Genomic DNA, 21,773 nt, shown 5'->3' with positions numbered 1-21,773 from the left:
AATCTATTTATCATTGGATAAGTCATTTCTGGAGTTCACACTGGAATGAAGGCTTTTATTTGTACTATTTAAATTCTTACCAATAGAATTATCGAATTTCCTCGGTTGCTATTTCCTTAGCCTTGCTTGACGTATCACATATCACGTGTTTGACTTCTCTTCATTGACCATCATTTCTTTTTCCTGAGTTCACATGTGGACGACATCAATCTCCGTCTTTCATTGAGTGCTTCAATTTGCGAGCTTTCCGTTATTCTACAGCAACTTCCATTCAATCGCCGTTCAAAAGAAGTATACATTCAAATCTTCCATTAATTCGTCATTCGATATGGGTATACATCCAAGTTCTTCCTAGAACGCTATTGCAGATGATATAATCCCTTTACTTTATCTTGAACCTTCAGTTCTTAAAAATATTCTTCTTACTAGCGTGTACCAGTAACTTCCTGTTCCTCTTATTCATCGAAAAGAGCGTACTCTTCTGGATCAAACCTTGCACCTGATTACAGTAACATCACGCTAATTGAACTAAGCCTTCAATTTACATTAACGCCATTAGTTTTTCCAACTTTCTTATCGCTTTGATTTCGGATCTGGAAATCATGTTAGGGCTTGACTCATTCTAATTGAATTCGATCTCCATTTAACTAACCATTAGTTGGTAAAGTTGATCAATTAACTCCTTTAACTGATCACTTAAACCAAGTGCTGACTAGCTAACTGGAAACAAAGACCATACATAAAGTCGATTTGATCATAACATTCTTTCTCAAGAGCCGAGATCATAATTATTTGGAGTACTGATGAAAACGACAATATACTTCTTTATTCGTGAACATATAGTAAATTTTGAAAATTTGGGCAGCACTTCCCCTATGTTATTAACTACGAGTCGGACTCAAGCCGACACCATCAATCAACCAAAGCATCCACAATCATATCCGTCTATTTCCCTCAATCAAATTCATCAATTCCCACAATTCACCTTTGATCAGCATCTGACTAGCATAACATATATCTTTTTAATTAGGATTGGGTCCGAAATCCACAATGATTAATATAACCATACATTTCACAATCCATTCGAAATATTACGAATTGTTATTAATGAACTTAAGGTTTGATTTCATGATTCTTTTAATTTATTTCTGACCATTATTAATCGGTTTATCTTTTAATAAATGCGCATAGTCTTCATTATTACCGTCACAAACTAGTGGAAACTCAATCGTTAGATCATTATTTCTTGAAAAGTTTCACAGTCGAGTCACCATTGCTTCATCTCCACTTATGGCATTGCATCGAACGTTCGTCACTGACCCGGGTATGAGCAATGAATTCACAATCACTTATTTATACAAGTTAGAGAACTTCACAATTTCTTGAAGAACACGTTCGAAGTTCGATTTCATTTAAGATTTCTTCCATCTTGAATCTTCACGACAAATATCTTCCCACGATGAAGGGATGTTTCATGTAGTAATTGCATGTTTGATTCATTGTTCAGAATTTCCTTGAGCTTTGATCATCGTCCCGATACTCGTTTGCTCCGTTTGAAGCACACAACTTTACTTCCTTATTTTGTAATTGATCCAATTATTACGGTTTACTAACGATTCTTTTCTCATCAAAATCTTCCAATTCGAAGTGCATCGCGTTAACGTAATCTACCGTACTGATGAGATCCCTGTAGCAAGAACAACTATCTGACTTGATATCTTCGCCATGTCCACATTTGTCGGTGTATCCATTTTTCCTTGCTCGCGGATGTCCACCATTTATCGATTTGCAGTTGTATCTATGTTCGTTGTATGATTCCACATACCACAATACTTCATTTCTTTTGAAATCATCAGAGAACAGACTCGATACAAGAGGAGAGTTTGTGAATAGGACTTTGAATAAAAAGAAGGATAAGGAATAACAATGCAATAAATAGTTGGAAGAATCTGTAAGTCAATAAATTGAAGGAAGAAAAATGAGTGAAAATTTAGATGTGAATGAGACAACCACATTCGTACTCAAGATGGCCAGTCTTTCATACTATATGGCATACAGCACATGATTAGGTGGCGTCCCACCCGACTCTTCATCATTTCGATCAAGCGTCATATCATAACACTGTTGTCTCAATCAGGAATCAAGAATTTGAGAAGAGAAACAATTCAGAAGGAATACAGGAATTTTTCTTTCGTTTTCGTCTCATATAATTTATCAACAGAAGAAGCTCCTACGTATTCAAGAATCAAGAAAAACATATACTATCGTATTAGAAGAAAGAATGTCAATGTCGATCACCTTCCACGCTTCACTTATGTATGCCTTCAGAAATCATTCGAATGAGAGACTGCCCGTTTAGATCACGATATAACTTCGGAACGTTATCTGTAAATGCTTTCATATCCAATATTTTAATGATTCGACCATAATTGCGTCCTTGAAAAATTTATAACCACTACTTCGGATTCCATTTATCCCGCGTAAAATAACCATCGATCACGCAACGCCTCAATTTTGTCGTTAAAAATATGATTCTTCTTCCACTATCTAGAAGATTCTGCCATATCCTTCAATCATCCTTCGTTCATTCGAATCACGAATCTCATTAAATTTTAATAATTTTATAAACTGGGTAAATAATATTTTAACATGTTGATTCAATTATTGATATTATTAAACCAAATTTACCTTCGTCTTTTACGGAAAACTTTAAAAATTTCCTTTCTGCTAATAGGTTTTCTTGGTTCTCCGAACTAACAACACTGAGTCTGATTCTATTCTTCTTTTAGGTCATTTTCTGTTTATAATAACAAGAATACAGATAGTAATTCGGCAACCAATTTGTAAAACTCATTTCATGCCAAAAATCCTCTGAAAGTTGGTTAAGAAAATCTTTTCCAAAATCTCATTTTAAAGTTTTGCTAAACAAATATTTGATCGTCATTACTATATAAGTTACTTGTTATTTTTATGATTTACCAATGAAATGTCTAATTAAAAGAATGCCCATATAAGGGTCTCTCCACTTTGGTACTTCTTCCACTTTTCCTTGGATTATACATGCACTTATTAGCCGACGAAACTCCATTCACCGTTATATGCTATTTTATTCCTAACTCGAACCCAACGCTGACGTCTGCCATTATCTTTTATATTCTTGTCGTCGTCCTTGACGTTATGCTTACAACCACGCATGTGATTCGATGTTCTATCCGTAGGTAAGGGCGCACATTCTTGCTAGTCTTACCTGTACCTAGTAAGGTAGATATTATTCCTTGCGCAGCTCCCGATAAGTGATAAGAATCTTCTCGCAATGGTGGTGCCTTCGAAATGCGCAACGTTATTTCTTCATCAGCTTCCATCAACTAGTTGCCTTTGACGTGAAACTCGTCCTAATACCTAAGTTAAATCGTAGCTTCTCTTACACAAATTCTCACGAAATCAACCGCATTTCCTTCAAAACCACATGAAAAGTAGGGTAACATACCCAGTCTCCGTCGATCCGTTGATTCCTTATTATTGTATGATCTGAGAAATCAATATACCTATAATGTTGTGATACTCGCCTTACACTTTCTCAATGATCCTATCTTAGTAATTCCATCTCGGATCTACTAACCCTAATTCGCACTCAACTTAATTTATCCTGAATATGCCTAGGGTTTTTCCTATCTTGTACGACCTCTCATTCATATCTTACTCTCACCTATTTTTATTTCAGTGACCAATAACCTGCAACTCTGATGCCAATTTGTAACAACCCAAATCCGGGGTCAAGATTTGGTGTCACGAAACAATCTTTACATAAAATAAAAGAATGTTCAATTAACCCCTTTAATCCGGATCGTTTACAGGTTATGGTATGAAACAAGAATCAAATCTTCTACAACTTTCAACAAATAAAATACAAATGAGAATACCTTTATCCTTACGCTCTTGTCATATTCCTCTAATTTCTTCAACTTCTCGCAGCGGAGATTTCTCTAACTTCTGCTGTCTATCAAAGCTATTCGCTTTTATCCTTATCTGTTTCTGGCAGAAATAAGAATTTACAAAGCAAGAGTGAGCCAAAAATGCCCAGCAAGTATATAATCTGAGTTTCAAACATTAATATCAAAGAAAACTTCCGGACAAAATCTTAAAACAATTTTAAACCATTCTATTCATTTGAGTGAGTTGAGCGAATAAACGTTGGCTATCACCAGCCTGTAACTAAAATCCAAAAATGACAAGCGATTTCCCCGATTCATCTCCTGAATCAGGGTTTTGTCTGGTTTTGGAATCATGAAAACCTTTCGAGAAAGAATGCCGTTAATGAAGATCAACAACAAATTAGACTGGACACTAGTTCGCATCTATATCCTGCTGATCAGTCAGGATACAGTGCAGATCTATACCTATCTGTATAGATCCAGTTGGGTCCCCAGGCACTACGGCCCATCTCAAGGCACCAGTTATGTTTCGGTCATTAGGATTAAGTAAAACTTAATCCCCAAAGTATCATTATCCAGCCCATGGAATATTTTGATATCAAATTATTTTGAATTCAAAACATCCCAATTCAGGGTTCGCAAATAATCCGAAAGAATGGGTATTTGCTCAAGAGAGCAATCGAATTATAGGAACAAGAATAAAAGAACATGCATAATCTGAGTAATTACAGCGAAATGTAAAACATTTAACTATTCTGAACTTAGAATAGGAACGAATAAATATTTGTAGTAATTTAAAAGAAAAATCAGGAATACTTAAAGTATTTAAAAGAATGTTCGGGAATACTTGTAGTATTTAAAAGAAAAAAATCCAGAATACTTGCAGTATTTAAAAGAATGTTCTGGAATACTTGCAGTATTTAAAAGAAAATCAAGAATACTTGCCTCAATAAGTTTTAATTGCTATTACTAGTTGACTTTGATTCGACTTGATTGAAAGGCATATGTCATAGCCTATTTGTTTATTCAAGGATTTAACTCAACTCAAATAAGAATGTAATAAGCAAATAGTGGATCTATCATCAGAGAGATCTCACAGAGTAACATATGTCAAAGGATTAAGAAGCATTGTTCATCTACCGACTTGATGACTTAATTCACTGGAAGAAGCTCAAGCAATTGATCAAGCCTCAGTGATATAAATCAAGATTGTGGATTTAATCAAGTGACAGAGATCTCGTCAGGGTATCAATTAATTACAAGGATTTAGTCTGAAGAAAATCAAGAGTATCAAGGTCAAGGCTTGAAGAAACGTCACGGAAGTTAGTCACTCATGAACCAGACAGTACATCGAGTGTCAACATTGAAGTGGTGGAATTGATTCATAATTGACAGTGATTTTCAGAAGATTTTCAGAAGAATGGTTGCTGCTCAAGATTAGTATTAATTCTCTATTAATTAATTAAGGCATATAATTTAATTAAGAAAATAAATTATATCTGCAAAGATTAATTTATTGATTAATTGAATTAATTGATTAATTAATTCAGAATTAATATTAAGAATTTTCAGAATTTTTATTAGATTAAAATCTATTAATAATTTAGTAAGACAATATGATTTGAACTACTATAACAATCGGTATGACAATTGATAGTCATACCGAAAGTCTTGCTAGTTCATTCTGATTGTCTTGCTAGCTATTGGGATTGTCTTGCTAGTTCAAAAGGATAGTCTCACCGAAATTACTACCAGTTCAAATGGATTGTCATGCCAGTTCATTTGATTGTCTTGCCGAAAGTCTTGCTGATTCAACTGGATTGTTTTGTTTACTAAAACAACAGAAAATAGATCATTTTCAGCAGAACACACAAGTCAAGAACACAGCAGAAACAAAAGCAAAATATTTCATTTTTCATCTGCTTTATTCAAGATCAAAATTCTAGATTGTAAAGTTAAATCCAAACCACTAGAATTATTTATCTTGTTCTTGTGTAACAATCTAGCGGATCAAAATCCCTAGAACTTAATCTCAAATCGCATTTAGCATTTGATTCTAATTATTGCAAAAATAAAAAAAGTTCATGTTGAATTTATTCTAAATTTGTAATAATTAATTTGAGATTAATCCCTTGTAACAGATACCGTTGTTGTAACACCTTTCAAGTTTAATAAAAGTTTTAATTAACTTGAATTTTGTTTCACCTTTTTATTCCGCATTTTATTCGATTAAACGGTATAGTTTGTATTCCACCCCCCTTCTACAAACATATTGGGACCTAACAATTGGTATCAGAGCCTTCTGATTAACGTACAAATCAAGATCCTAAACTTTTGTGTTTCTTTCACTCCTTGAATTTTTTATTCACTCTCAAAAAATTCATAATGACTACACAAAAAGTTGGAACCGTTAAAATTCCACTATTCAATAGAGAAAATTATGTTATGTGGAAGAAGAAGATGCTATTGTTTTTATAAGTTGCAAATTCCAAATATCTAGAAGTGTTAAAGAAGGGTCCTAAAAATTCCGATGGTTATTGAACCAGAGGTAATAGAAAATGATGTGGTGATTACCAAAGCAAGAACTTATGTGAAAGATCCTGAGGATTTCTCTCCTGCTGAAAAAGAAGAAGCCTCCCTGGATGCTAGCCTTCAATTAATTTTAGTAGATTCCCTTGATCCCTTGATGAATAGACATGTGATGAATTGTAAAGATTCTAAACATATCTGGGAAACTATTGAGGTTATTAATGAAGGCACAGAGGAAGTTAGGGAGAACAAGTTAGAAATCCTAACCTCTGAGTATGAATACTTTAAATCCAATCCAGGAGAAGGAATCACTGAAGTGTTTGAGAGGTACAATGCATTGATCAACAACCTGAACATTAATGGTAAATACTATTCCATCAGGGAGGTCAACAAAAAGTTCCTTTTAACACTGCCAACTCATCTCGAACATAGAATTACTGCCATAAGAGAAGCAAGAGATCTGAGTGAGATTTCTTTGGAAAGGCTCTATGGTGTGTTAAAAACTTATGAGTTGGAGCAGATTCAGCAGAAGGAAGTTTACGGGAAAGGAAGAGTGGTCAGCACGTCTACTGCTCTAGTAGCTGAAGATCAACAACATCAACAATCTCAACAGTCAGAAAGAATGTTACAGTCTTCCAAGGTTGAAGAAAATGTGATAGTAGCAGAATTTGATCCTCCTACTACAAATGAATCAAGAGATGATTTTTATTCCTTGGAAGAACTGGAGCAATTGGAGGATGAGTCAATGGCCCTGATTGTCAAGAGATTCTCAAATGTTAGATTCAAAAGGAATCCCAAGTTCAAGTACAAGTCCAACTACAACAGATTCCAGAAAGGTGGATCTTCATCCTCTAACACCAGCAGTGGTGGGTACAAAATAGGGATGGTTGATTGAAGCACCATTCGATACTTCAACTGTAATGAGTTGGGACACTTTGCCATATAATGCAGGAAGCCAAAACAATTTAGGAAGAACTCTTATGATTCTAATCAGAAGAGTAAATCTGAAAGGGCTTACCTGGCAAAGGGAAGAAGCTGGGATGATACTGACAGTGAAGATGAAGAAGTTGGGAATCTTGCTCTCATGGCTAGTGATGCAAATACCTCATCATCAAGAAAAGAGGTAAAATTTACTGATGCTGAATTAGTTTATCATCTAGGAGTTTCCTTAGATTGTGCTCGTCGTGATAATGAATTGTTAAATCAACAAATTAAAGACCTTGAGAAAGAGGTCAATGAATTAAGACTTGTGCACATTAATCAAGATAAATTAAAAGAACAAGTATCTTTTCTAGAGAATAGAGTTGACTGTTATAGACAACTTGAAACTATTCTCAAAGACAAGATCACCGGTCTTGAGGCTAAGGTTAAAGCTTACTTTAATTCTTGTTCGAAGTCCAAAGAGTTTTACAATAAGCAAGCTGTTAATCAAACATCTGGAATAGGTTATAATTACAATGCTGCTATTGGAAAAGTAGGCATAAACTCCCCTCCTCGTGTATGTGCTAAAGACAGGGAAGTACCACATGTGCTTAAGGGTGTTGATGAACCCCTCTATAAAGAATCAATTGTTGAACCATTTGATGAGACCTCATTTATCATTCAAGAAGAAATCCGTGCTGAAGATAATGCTAATGAGAAAGCTGTCTCCAAGTCAAGTGTGTCAAAAGTTCCAGTCAAGGTTGTGAAAGCAACTGAGACTAACTCAGACACACATGAGTTGGATAACACAAATGCCATGTCTACCATGCATAAGTTGCCTATTGTTAATCCCTCTCATAAAGCATGTGGTGTTCCTGATTGTATGTCTTGTGCTTTTAATATGATATATGCTTATTTTAATGGTAAGCATGTTTGTAATAATAAGACTACTCCTCGTCAGCATGTGAATAATAGAAAGCATGATAGGTCTAAGACTGCTAGTCCTCCTAAAGCTAGAAAGGAGACATTTGTGCCTAAGCCTAAACAGAAATTTGTCAAGGCTGTTCACAAGGTCAAATGTCCAGTCATTGAGAAAGTTGAGAATATTAAAATTAAGAATGTTGTTTTTCCTGATAAAGGCCAATTTTACAAATATGCCGGACCCAGCCAAGCTTGGGTTCCGAAGAAGGTCTAATCCATTTGTATTGCAGGGCATTAAACAGGTACAACCGGTAGTGTGGATTCTTGACAGCGGATCGTCAAGACATATGATCGGAGATAGAGCCCTGCTATCAAATGTGGTTGAGAAAGCTGGCCCAGTGGTTACCTTTGGAGATAACAGCAAAGGTTTAACGGAGGGATATGGCTATTTGCTAGCTGGAAATGTTATCAATGAGAATGTGTATGTTGTGCAAGGACTTGAACAGAATCTGCTTAGCATTAGTCAGTTCTGTGACAACGGCTACAATGTTTTATTCGACAAGCTGAAGTGTCAGATTTTGCACAAGAAAAGTGAAAAATCCTCCTTGATGGGAATCCGGAAAGGAAATATGTTCATAGCTGACATGAACTCTGGAAGCAATCCTGAAGTCAATTGTTTCTATGCAAAGGCATCGTCAGATGAGAGTTGGTTATGGCACAAGAGACTTTCTCATCTCAATTTCAAAACAATGAATTATCTTGTCAAAAGAGAATTGGTCAGAGGTCTGCTTCAGCTGGAATTCTCCCCAGAAGGACTATGTGAGGCTTGCCAGAAAGTAAAGTCAAAGAAAGCAAGTCACAGAAGCACTGACACATCTTTCATAACTGGTGTTTTGCAATTATTGCACATGGATTTATTTGGACCAGTTAATGTCCTTTCGATGTCAAAGAAGTGTTACTGTCTTGTGATAGTTGATGACTATTCCAAGTATACGTGGGTTTTATTTCTTCACTCTAATGATGAAATACCACAAGTTGTGATTGATCATATCAAGATGATTGAGTTAGATTCTAATGTCCCTGTTAAAGCAATAAGGTCAGATAATGGAACAGAATTCAAGAATTCACTTCTCAATGGATTCTGTATAGACAAAGGGATTTCCAGACAATTTTCAGCTCCTAGAACCCCTCAGCAAAATGGAGTGGTAGAAAGGAAGAATCGTACATTGATTGAAGCTGCAAGAACGATGTTAAGTGAATCAGGTCTTCCAATATACTTTTGGGCTGAAGCTGTCAATACTGCATGTTATACTCAGAATCGAACTCTAATCAACCAAGACTTCATGAAAACTCCTTATAAGATTTTGAATGAACAGAAACATTCTATCAAATACTTTGATGTATTTGGTGCCAGATGCTTCGTGCTCAAGGATGGAGATGATCATCGTGGTAAATTCGAGGCAAAGGCATATGAGGGTATTTTTGTTGGATATGGAAGAAGATCATACAGAGTGTATATCATTGATCAACACAAAGTAACTGAAAGTGTCAATGTTACATTTGATGACACTAAACTCCCTAGTATCCAAACTGAAGATCCTTCTGAGAAACTGAAGTTTGATGATATGTCAGATTCAGAATCAGAACATGATCAAGAACCTGAGGTTGTTGCTGGTGAAGAACCTGTTAATCATGATGATACTCAAGGTAATAGTGATGGAAACTTTGGCAACAATGGAGATACCACTGCTACTGACGGAGAATCTTCAAGTCAACATGGCAACAACTCAGGGGGAGATGCTGAAGGATCATCTAGTAGGACACAACATCCCAATGAATTTCAAGGCGAATCATCAAGATCAAATCTTCCAAGACAGACTGTCTGGAATAAAGCTCATCCTTTTGAGTTGATTATTGGTGATCCAGATGTTGGAGTCAGAACTAGACGTGCTACTCAAAATGAATGTCTGTTCTCAGGATTTCTTTCTGAGATGGAACCTAAGAAGATTGAAGAAGCACTAACTGATCCAGATTGGGTGATTGCTATGCAAGATGAGCTCAATCAGTTTAAAAGTCAACAAGTCTGGAAACTGGTACCTAGACCTACACACAAGAAAGCTGTTGGTACTAGGTGGGTATTCAGGAATAAACTAGATGAAGATGGTGTGGTTACAAGAAACAAGGCAAGACTGGTAGCAAAAGGGTATTCTCAAGCTGAAGGCATTGATTATGATGAAACCTATGCTCCAGTGGCTAGACTTGAGGCCATCAGGATATTTCTGGCATTCGCAGCATTCTCAAACTTTAAAGTTTATCAAATGGATGTCAAGAGCGCATTTCTGAATGGAAAGCTGGATGAAGAGGTATATGTAGAGCAACCTCCTGGTTTTGAAGATCCAGATCATTTGGATTCTGTCTTCTTTCTTTTCAAGGCTATCTATGGACTCAAATAGTCTCCGAGAAAATGGTATGACACTCTCTCTGAATTTCTTATTGAAAATAGCTTTATTAGAGGTGTCATAGACAAAACTCTCTTTTATAAAAAACATAAGAATGATACTATATTAGTCCAAGTCTATGTGGATGATATAATATTTGGGTCTACTAATGATAATCTCTGTAAGAGATTTGCTAAGTTAATGCACAGCAAGTTTGAAATGAGCATGATGGGAGAGCTGAAGTTCTTTCTTGGATTACAAGTAAATCAAAGGTTAGATGGAACATTTATTTGTCAATCCAAGTATCTCAAGGAACTCCTCAAAAAGTATAATCTAGAGGATTCTGCATCAGCAAGGACTCCATCAACTACAGCTGTCAAGCTTGGACCATGTGAAAACTCCATTAAGGTAGATGTCACAAGCTACAGAGGTATGATTGGCTCGTTACTCTATCTTACTGCAAGTAGACCAGATATTATGTATGCTACATGCTTATGTGCAAGGTTCCAAGCGGATCCTAGAGATATTCATCTCGTTGATGTTAAACGAATCTTAAGATATCTTAAGGGAACACCAAATCTAGGTATTTGGTACCCTAAAGAATCTGGTTTTAACCTTGTTGGATATACAGATTCAGATTACGCAGGAAGTGTTGTTGATAGGAAAAGCACCTCAGGGAGTTGTCAATTCCTAGGTAGCAGGCTAGTCTCATGGTACAGCAAGAAACATCAAACAGTTTTCAACTCAATGGCCGAGGCTGAATATATTGCTGCTGGAAGCTGCTGTGCTCAGATCTTGTGGATTAGGAACCAGCTACGAGACTATGGCTCTGTATTGAACAAAATTCCTATTTTATGTGACAATACAAGTGCAATAGCCATCACCAACAACCCTGTGCAGCACTCGAGGACAAAGCACATTGACATCAGGTATCATTTTATTAGAGAGCACGTCATGAATGGTACTGTTGAACTATTTTTTGTTCCAACAGAAGAACAAATAGCAGATATTTTCACTAAACCACTTGATGAATCCACATTTACCAGATTAGTTGGTAAATTGGGTATGTTGAATAGTTTTAGTGATTAATCTAGTTAATATCTGAGATCTGTTCTTGAATGAATTTACAAATTTATTTTTTCATTTTATCATATTTCTTGCTTAATTCTATGTAATTTATATTATCTTATCTGTTTTATTTACTCTACTTGTTAATTTCAAATATCTCAGAATATTTTATTTTCTCTAAAAATATTTTTCTATGAATTTTATTTGCTAAAATTCAACAGAAATCTATTTTTGGAATAAAAATAATTAATTCTGAAATATTGTCTTTGTTTTTATAAATATTTTCTGTAAGTATATAATTGTCTTTCTACTGGAATGACAATCGGCAAGACAATTAAAATTGTCTTGCTGAAAATCATTTCAGTACATATATATATAAATATGTACATACTAATTCTGTTTATAATTGTTTTATTTCCAGAATGACAATCGGCAACACAATTGAAATTGTCTTGCTGAAAGTCATTTCAATATATAATTGTGTTATTTTGGTTATCAGTATAGTTTTATACTGGCAAGACAATTGGTATGACTATCAATTGTCTTGCTAGTTATAAACCTTATATATATATATATATATATATTTTTCTTTTATTTTATACTGGTATGACAATCGGTATGACTATCAGATTGTCATACCAGTTATATATATTTAGTGTTTATTAATTTTATTTCTTTTATTTTTTCTTTTTTTCTTCTGTCTTTAAGCTGGTATGACAATCGGTATGACAATCCCGGATTGTCATACCAGTTATACTACTTAATCTTTTTTGTGTCTGTTTTATTTTCATCAGTTCAGTTCTGTTTTTTTTTAAATTTCAACAGTCTCTCTTTCTCTCTTCGTTTCAAAACTCAACTGTTTCTCTTCTCTCTCTCTTCGAACCATCTCAACCGCCATTAGTATTTCTTTTTCTCGAGTTTTTACTCAGCACACTTCACTGTTACATATACATACGTGTGTATACATACAGTGAGGAAGTGCTGCCAAATTTTTTTTTTCTTTTTCAAAACTTTTTTTTCGTTTTCGAATCGTTTTTCTCGTTCTTTAAATCTGTGTGTGCTTATTTATAATTGGGTATTAACTTTTGTTTTGTTTTGTGTGTTTTTCTTGTGTTATTTATTATTATTTTGTGTCTTGTGCGGTTTTTCAGATTTGTTATTGCGAGTTAAGAATTTTAACGAGATACATTACTTTCTAAGTTTTTCGAATATAATTGACTTAATTCGAATTATTAATTTTTTTTTAATTCGAATTTTCTTAATATTATTCTTAAAATTCTGAAAGTGTGTGTTTTATTATATTTTTAATGGCTCTCAATTTCCAAATTGTCGCGCATAATCAGGTTGGTTATTTTAATCCAGATAAATGTGATGTAGAAAAATTTAAGCCGTGGATTAGATTTTTAAATGACCATTCAATTGTTAGCTCTGCTATTAAATCAAATGTGATGTTAAATGTTGATCTGCTAAGACTGATTTGCACAACCTCTACTGTGGCCGATGATTTTAAATCGTTTTCATTCACCGTGGCAAACGCACAGTATGTGGTTGATGAAACAGTCGTCAATCGAGCTTTAAATTTTCCTATGGACAATTTCTGTAATTTGCCCTCTGAAAATGATATTTCAAACTTTTTCCATACTATTCACTATCAGGGGGTGATCAATTTAACCAAACTTTCAAAATCCAATTTGGTGTCTGAATGGGACATTTTCTTCGATACACTTTCTAAAGTGTTTGCCAACTGCACTAAATCAAACTTTCACAACATCACTTCCACTCTGCAGTATATTGGTCTTGCGGTTGTTTTCAATCAAAGGATCAATTTTGGCAAACTAATTTTACCCATTCTCTTGAGACGTCTCACTACTGCTTTACGTGATCATTCTACAAATTGTAGGGTCTCGTGTTACTATGCTCATTTTCTCATGCTTATAGCAGATCATCTTCTCACACCTGAGCACAAAGCCCTTTTTGCTAACTCCGCAGTAACCGAACCCCCTCCTGTAAGCAAAAAGATTTACACCCGCCAAGACACAACCTTCAAATTCATGCAAGTTCCAGTACTTATATCTGCTTTCATGGCCACTTATATTCCCTTACCTATTTTCAATCTTCCCGGTCATGAACAACAAGCTCAACCTCCAGTGGTTCAAGCCACCCAGGCTCCTCCAACATCAGATGCTCTTCTATTACAGGTAGTAATTCCTCACTCTCACTCCATTCCTACTTCTGTTAAAAGACCCCCAGTGGTTGATAGGACTGACCATGAAGTTGTAGAACCACAGCTTCAATCCCAGTTCATAGAGCCAAACACAGAGTCACAACCTATCTCAACCTCTCCCCCACTGTCTAAAATGTTACCCAGAAGGTTAATATAAAGTAGTGTATTGGTGGATGTGAATGAACCCTCAGCTCTGCCTCCTCCGAAGAAAAGAAGAACATTTATTGAGGCATCTGAAAGCCCATCCTTGTCCTCCCAACAGGACATGGACTTTGAAATGGCCACTGAACAGTTACTAGAAACATCCTCTCAACAGGATGAATCTATTGAAATTCGCCAGAGGGCCATGGCATCCTGTACTGAGTCAAGCACAATTCCATTACTCACAATGGAACCATACATACCCACAGATGTTACTCAGGACACAAAGCGAGGATTGCACATAGAGTCGGTTACAGTGCCTGCCATAGTTACGGCAGAAGAGCAGTCACATGCTTCTGAGGGAAAATCTGACTCTCAGCCACCTTTAATAGAGTCATTTTCTCCCCTCCCATATCCAACACCTCTGGCTCCCTCACGGGATTCTCCACTCGCGGATTTATCTGGAGAAAGTGGAGGGCAACTCAGTCAATCTATCCCTGAAGCAATTCAAACATCTATTTCACATGAAATGATAGGTTTGACTGAGGATCGGGACTCGTGAATTCCCATTGCACCACCACTGACCTCTCTTGAAGAGGCTAGGGTGATTTTAATTGCAGGTACAGAAGAACAGCAACAGGAAGACTCCTCACGAGCAATTATATTGAGAGAAACACAAGCACGTGAGGTGAGTGAACCAAACACGAGTGAAATTCAGGTGAGAGCACACACAGACACAGACACTGAAAACCTGTTAGCTCAAATTGCTTCTTTAAAAGAAGAACTTGCTAAAAGCCAAGCTGAAGCTAAATTTTTTGAAAGCACAAGTGGTTGAACGGTCTTCTTCTTCCACCTCTGTCAACAATCAGCTGGCACTCATCAGGAATGATATCTCAGATCTCAAGACCACTGTCATACCAAAGATCAATTCCATTCAGGAAACTCCAACTTTATCAGCTAATGACATTTCTAACTTCTGCTCTCTACATACAAGAATGACTTCTCTTGAAGACCTGGTTGAAATGAATCATTCACTGGACTCCTCCAGATTTCTAAAGATAGAAACGGGCATGGAACATCTCAATGAAAGGATGAAACACTTGTATTTCATGATCAAGAATTCTCACTGCCCTAATGAAGAACAAAGAACTTACTTTGAAGGGCAGTCTGGTGGAGGCTCAGGCTCTGGAGGTGATGGAGGACATGGAGGTTCTAAAGGAAAGTCAGTAGAGGATCCCTCAACTAAGGGGGAGAAGAAAGGGAGTAGTGGAAAGGGAAAAGAAAAAGATACCTCTGCTGGAGACAAAGGAAAGGCTGATGATGTCTACTACAGTGGAGAACAGGATGACTTTGATATTTTTGACATTCCCATTGAACCATTCTTGGAAGATAAAGATGGTTTATTTAAAGCTGAAAAGGAAAGTGATTTTGGAGAATGGGAAGAGGAAGCTACAGTGGATCCTATCTTTGAGAAAGAGTTTCAGCAACAGCAGTCAGACTTGAAAAGAAAAGAAGCTGAACTCAAAAAGGTATCCCAGATCATTGACATGAGGAAAAGCATTGAACGAACAGAAACTCTTGAAAAGCAACGTCTTCATGACATTAAAGCCAAAGAAAGGAGAAGAGATGTAAGGCTGAAGATTGGTGAAAAATGGGATGAGGCTAGGAAAGTACTTGATATGCCTCAGCTGAGCACTAACAATGAGAGGCAGTTCCTACATCTTCTTGATAAGCTGGAAATCTCAAATCCTAACAATGACATGTACATGAATGCTATAAAGACTGAAGTCTCAAGGATCACAACTGCTTTTGATAGATCTCTAAATGAAATGAGCATATTTGTATATTGTCAAAACGAAGGATCTTTCAAGGTGTCACTTCATCTGTTTGAGAATCGTTCTTTGTCAGAGATTTGGGTTCTTCTCAACAAAGTAAAAAGAAGCTCAGAATTGAATGAAGTTCTTCGAGAAAGGCTTAAAGAGTTTTCCAGCAGGGCTAGTCCTCAAGTGGTCAACAATCCTCATCAGGTGAGATTCTTTAAGTCTGATTGTCTTCAAATCTGTCAGCTAGATGCACAATCTCTTAAAGACTACTCAGCTAAGCATCTGGTCTGGATGGAACATCATTTAAGAACTGCTGGATACTCATCCATGTTGAAGACTCAAGCTGCTGATTTGATCCAGGCTTATTGTGAAAAGAATATTAAAAGGTACAATCAGTTCAAGAATAAGCTGAAGTCAATTGGAGTTCAACCAGTCAGACCAGCAAGCTTTACTTCAGAAAAGGATCGTGTCTTTGACAAGGAGTTGCTTCAAGATTTAGAAGAAGGTGAAGTCAGAAGAGAAGACAACTGAAGTCAATTAGCTCAAAACTCCATGTAATATGATTAGAGCTTTATGAATCAAGATAGACTAATGTAGTTATATGTTCAGGCTAGAGGAACATCTATCTTGTATTCACTTGTAAATTTCTTTTGGAATTTGGAAAATGTTAAATATAATCCAGAACTTTTCTGCTATTTACTTTGCATTACTGTTTATATCTTTTTCTTATTTGTTAGTTGAGTTATCCTCTAGGTATCTGTTGTTATTGTCTAACAAGCAAATAGGGGGGAGATTGAAAGGCATATGTCATAGCCTATTTGTTTATTCGAGGATTTAACTCAACTCAAATAAGAATGTAATAAGTAAATAGTGGATCTAACGTCAGAGAGATCTCACAGAGTAACATATGTCAAAGGATTAAGAAGCATTGTTCATCTACAGACTTGATGACTTAATTCACTGGAAGAAGCTCAAGCAATTGATCAAGCCTCAGTGATATAAATCAAGATTATGGATTTAATCAAGTGACAGAGATCTCGTCAGGGTATCAATTAATTACAAGGATTTAGTCTGAAGAAAATCAAGAGTATCAAGGTCAAGGCTTGAAGAAACGTCACGGAAGTTAGTCACTCATGAACCAGACAGTACATCGAGTGTCAACATTGAAGTGGTGGAATTGATTCATAATTGACAGTGATTTTCAGAAGATTTTCAGAAGAATGGTTGCTGCTCAAGATTAGTATTAATTCTCTATTAATTAATTAAGTCATATAATTTAATTAAGAAAATAAATTATATTTGCAAAGATTAATTTATTGATTAATTGAATTAATTGATTAATTAATTCAGAATTAATATTAAGGATTTTCAGAATTTTTATTAGATTAAAATCTATTAATAATTCAGTAAGACAATATGATTTGAACTACTATGACAATCGGTATGACAATTGATAGTCATATCGAAAGTCTTGCTGGTTCATTCTGATTGTCTTGCTAGCTATTGGGATTGTCTTGCTAGTTCAAAAGGATAGTCTCACCGAAAGTCCTACCAGTTCAAATGGATTGTCATGCCAGTTCATTTGATTGTCTTGCCGAAAGTCTTGCTGATTCAACTGGATTGTTTTGTTTACTAAAACAACAGAAAGCAGATCATTTTCAGCAGAACACACAAGTCAAGAACACAGCAGAAACAAAAGCAAAACATTTCATATTTTTTCTGCTTTATTCAAGATCAAAATTCTAGATTGTAAAGTTAAATCCAAACCACTAGAATTATTTATCTTGTTCTTGTGTAACAATCTAGCGGATCAAAATCCCTAGAACTTAATCTCAAATCGCATTTAGCATTTGATTCTAATTATTTCAAAAATAGAAAAAGTTCATGTCGAATTTATTCTAGATTTGTAATAATTGATTTGAGATTAATCCCTTGTAACAGATACCGTTGTTGTAACACCTTTCAAGTTTAATAAAAGTTTTATTTAACTTGAATTTTGTTTCACCTTTTTATTCCGCATTTTATTCGATTAAACGGTATAGTTTGTATTCAACCCCCCTTCTACAAACATATTGGGACCTAACATTGATCGTTCGGCTTTATCGTCAAACTACTATTCCATTCTGGATACGATCCCGAAATTCAGGCCCTTCAATTGGAACTTCGTTGATCTCAACGTCTAATCTCTCGATCGTTCCTAGTCCGATGTCGATACTCGGGTTTTCCATCTAGGACCTATAGGGTTGCAATACCCTAATTTAGATAACAGCTTAAGCTTAACATCAAATCGTTATCCTATTCTACCCATACGATTTCATAACCGAATTCATATTTATATGTATTATCGAAATACACATAGCTATTATGGTTCACATCTTCGAAACTCAGTTCGGTATTTAATTTCAAAAAATACGTATATTTGTCATTTTGAAAAAGGGGTAATCGATTATTCACCAAATATCTTGTCACGTCACGTAAATAGGTTTCATAAAGTTCAATTATATCCTCGTTCGACGTTTCCGAAAATTACAAGTTACGCTTAAATGGGGCAGCTTTTCCTCTATTTATCGGCCTACCCGTCGAATCATCTCGACATCAAATCACAACCACAACACAATCCAATCCACAATCCAATTACCAATCCCAACCACCGATATGAATTCAATTATTATGTACTGTTATTCGTATTTTATTTTTCATTTCGTTTCAAAAATAATTTCTGAACTAATTTTATTTATTTCTAATTTATTCGTTTTCATTTCATAATTATTATCACAAACTGATTTATTTAATTAATAAATGTAGGACTCAAATAAAAATCATCATCGCCCACCGTCGGCTCGCCGAGGCTCATCGCCGGCGGTGGTAAAGTTTGTCGGTGCCTGAATATTTCGGGTTTTCATACGAACTTCGCCGATAAAATTCCGAATACTTATAAATTATTATTTCGACATTCATCACAATACTCGAACGAGATATTCATAGAAATTTAAATTAATAATTCGAATTACCAAATATTCAGAACCAACAAATTATACAGAAGGTAACATATGACATCATACGTGCAACACGCGCGGTGTAATCCCAGGCAACAAAACAAGGCGAACCACGCGCCACCACTCACCGGAAAACACAGCGAGGGCGGCGACCGGAAGCACGAAACAGGGGAAAGGCAATAACATACACATCAACCAACACACACAGCAGCCCACACACACAGAACACACACAACTCACACACACAACGCACACACACACACAATTGCAAGCACACACACACGATACACACACGCGCATAGATAAATACACACACGAATAAACCTCCAAGCCGAATCGAAGTCCGACGGTGGCTTACCGGAAAAAGAAGCAGCAGTGGCCGGAAACAATCAGGGAAGAAGGGGAATAAATCAGGAACAACAAGAAGGTAGGAGAAGGAGAAGAGATTAATAGAAAGAAATAACAGGGAATCGAGAAAGAGAGAAGTAGGAGGGAGACAGGAGGGAGAGATTGAGAGATCGTTGAGAGAGAGATGAGAAAGCTGAGAAAATAGAAAGAGAGAGCCTAGGGATATTTTAGGAAAGGGGATGAAATCGGGTTTATTTACCCGGTTTCTTTCCTCGATACCGCAACTGAACACCCCACTTTATTTAGTCACAATACACATTATGAACAAAACGAATCGAAATAATCTCAAAATAATCCTCACAATTCTTACAACATTTAAAACTGATGAAACATAAGCATTTTAGAATTTTAAAAATTTATTATATATATTTTTGAAACGGAAATCAAACCCGCGGTTTGTAATTTAAAGTACAGACGTGCGGATAAATGAAAGCCAGAAAATTTCCAAAACAATTTTAATATTCTCGAAATATTTAAAAGTTAATAAAATAAAATTTTCATGATTTTTGAAACATCTTGGAATTAAATATTGATTTTACAATTAATAAAATCAGAAACCATTTAAAATTAAATAATTGATAAAATATTGATTTTTTTAAAGATTTTATAAACCCCTAAAAATAAAAAATAAAATTATAAAACAACAAAAAATAATTTTAGGAGCAATTTTAGCATTTACAAGAATAAGTGTTCAATAAAATCATTTAAAAATGAATTAAATTCGTACTGTTCGATAATTAATTATAAAATTTATTTTCGTGTTTAACAAATCACACACAATTAATACCACAATGACACATAGCTGACAGAACCATTACATATTTTATTTGTTTAATAATTCAATAATTATATGTACATATCAGATCCGAAAATAGGTTACTTAGCCGCTAAGTAACTGAAAAGACGATACGATTTTAATACCAAATTTAGATAATTATCAAAACAGAGCTTCCTATAAAATACTTTATACGAAATTAAGGTAATAATATCTCGCCTTTTGAGAATATGGACTTTTATCGATATATAAAATGATTTGTGTATCGAAAATTTCATATCGGGACTCGTACGGGTCAAACTGTACCCCCAATCGAAAAAGTTAAAACATGAAAAGTGTTCAGAATTATCTGATTAGGTTGGGAAGGAGTTTTCGGAAGAGTTTCGGGTTGTAAAAATGCAAAAATGATTGACGTGAGACGATTTCTGATTCTAAACAGTAATTTTATAATCACGTGAAATAATCATTATTAATTCTTTAAATCCTTATAAAATCATGTGATAGTCCAAAAATTACCAGAAAAATGTCAATATTATCTACGTTTAATTCTGGATAATTAAAAATTAAAATATCTTATTTTTATCAGAAATAAACATCCAAATATTAATATCAATTATCAAAAAATTCACCAAAATTCACATAGAATCACATAATAATTATTTATTGATAAAAATAAATACATAATATTTCTGAGGCGTTATATCCATCCTCCTCGACAGCCTCCTATACTGGGCATCAGCCATCCCAGCACCCTCCTGAGCTCTAGAAGAGCCTGCCTCGTCACGCCCTGGTCTCGCCATGGTAGCACCGCATGCTGGAGGCCCTCCTGGAAGATGATAACCAGCCCATGCTCCTCGGGCTCTCCACCAGTCCACTCCTGCATCGCATTCAGTGTCTCAAAATCAATCGGAGCGGCCGGCATCTATAATTGCTCGTGAGACGGCCACTGAACTCCCTCTGCTCGGCAAGGCTTTGTAACCGTGGATGCATAAGGGACGTTCATGTGCTTAGCTCCCCTCAAAAACTTCAGAATTCCTTGGTAGATGAACTCACCGAGGTCCACATAGTAAACCTCATTCAAAATACCCCATAACAACTGTGCTCGCTCAACTGTAACCTCATGTGTATGTGAAGTAGGCAAAATATTAGCACAAATAAAGGCATTCCATACACGGGCATATCTATTCATCGCAATCGCCGGAAAATGGCGATACTCGTTAGTCCCAATTCTGAAAGTCCAAACTGTGCCCGGTCTATAGAGAGTAGCACAAATCAAATCCAAGTCAAAATCTTCAGCAGTCTTCTCGTTCCAATTTTCATTCGTGGGCTTCCTCTGTCGCTGCCCAATCACACGGCGAATCGCCTCAAGGTGATAATCCACTGTCATCCCCCGCACAACAGAAAACCTATTCTTTTCAGCCTTCGCGTTCGCATAGAACTCACGAACAACGCTCATCGGAACTGCCTCTGGTGACTCACAAAAAGCAATCCAACCCTTCTCAGCAATCATTGGCAACAACTCACCATCCCTCCCCGATGGTAAGAATCCCCTCTCCTTCAAAATTGGCTTACCCAGAAGCCTAGTATACTCCTCCTC

The sequence above is a fragment of the Apium graveolens genome, chromosome 9 (genome assembly GCF_009905375.1).
Source record: "Apium graveolens cultivar Ventura chromosome 9, ASM990537v1, whole genome shotgun sequence".
Lineage (NCBI taxonomy): Eukaryota > Viridiplantae > Streptophyta > Magnoliopsida > Apiales > Apiaceae > Apium > Apium graveolens.
This window is presented reverse-complemented; position numbering follows the sequence as displayed.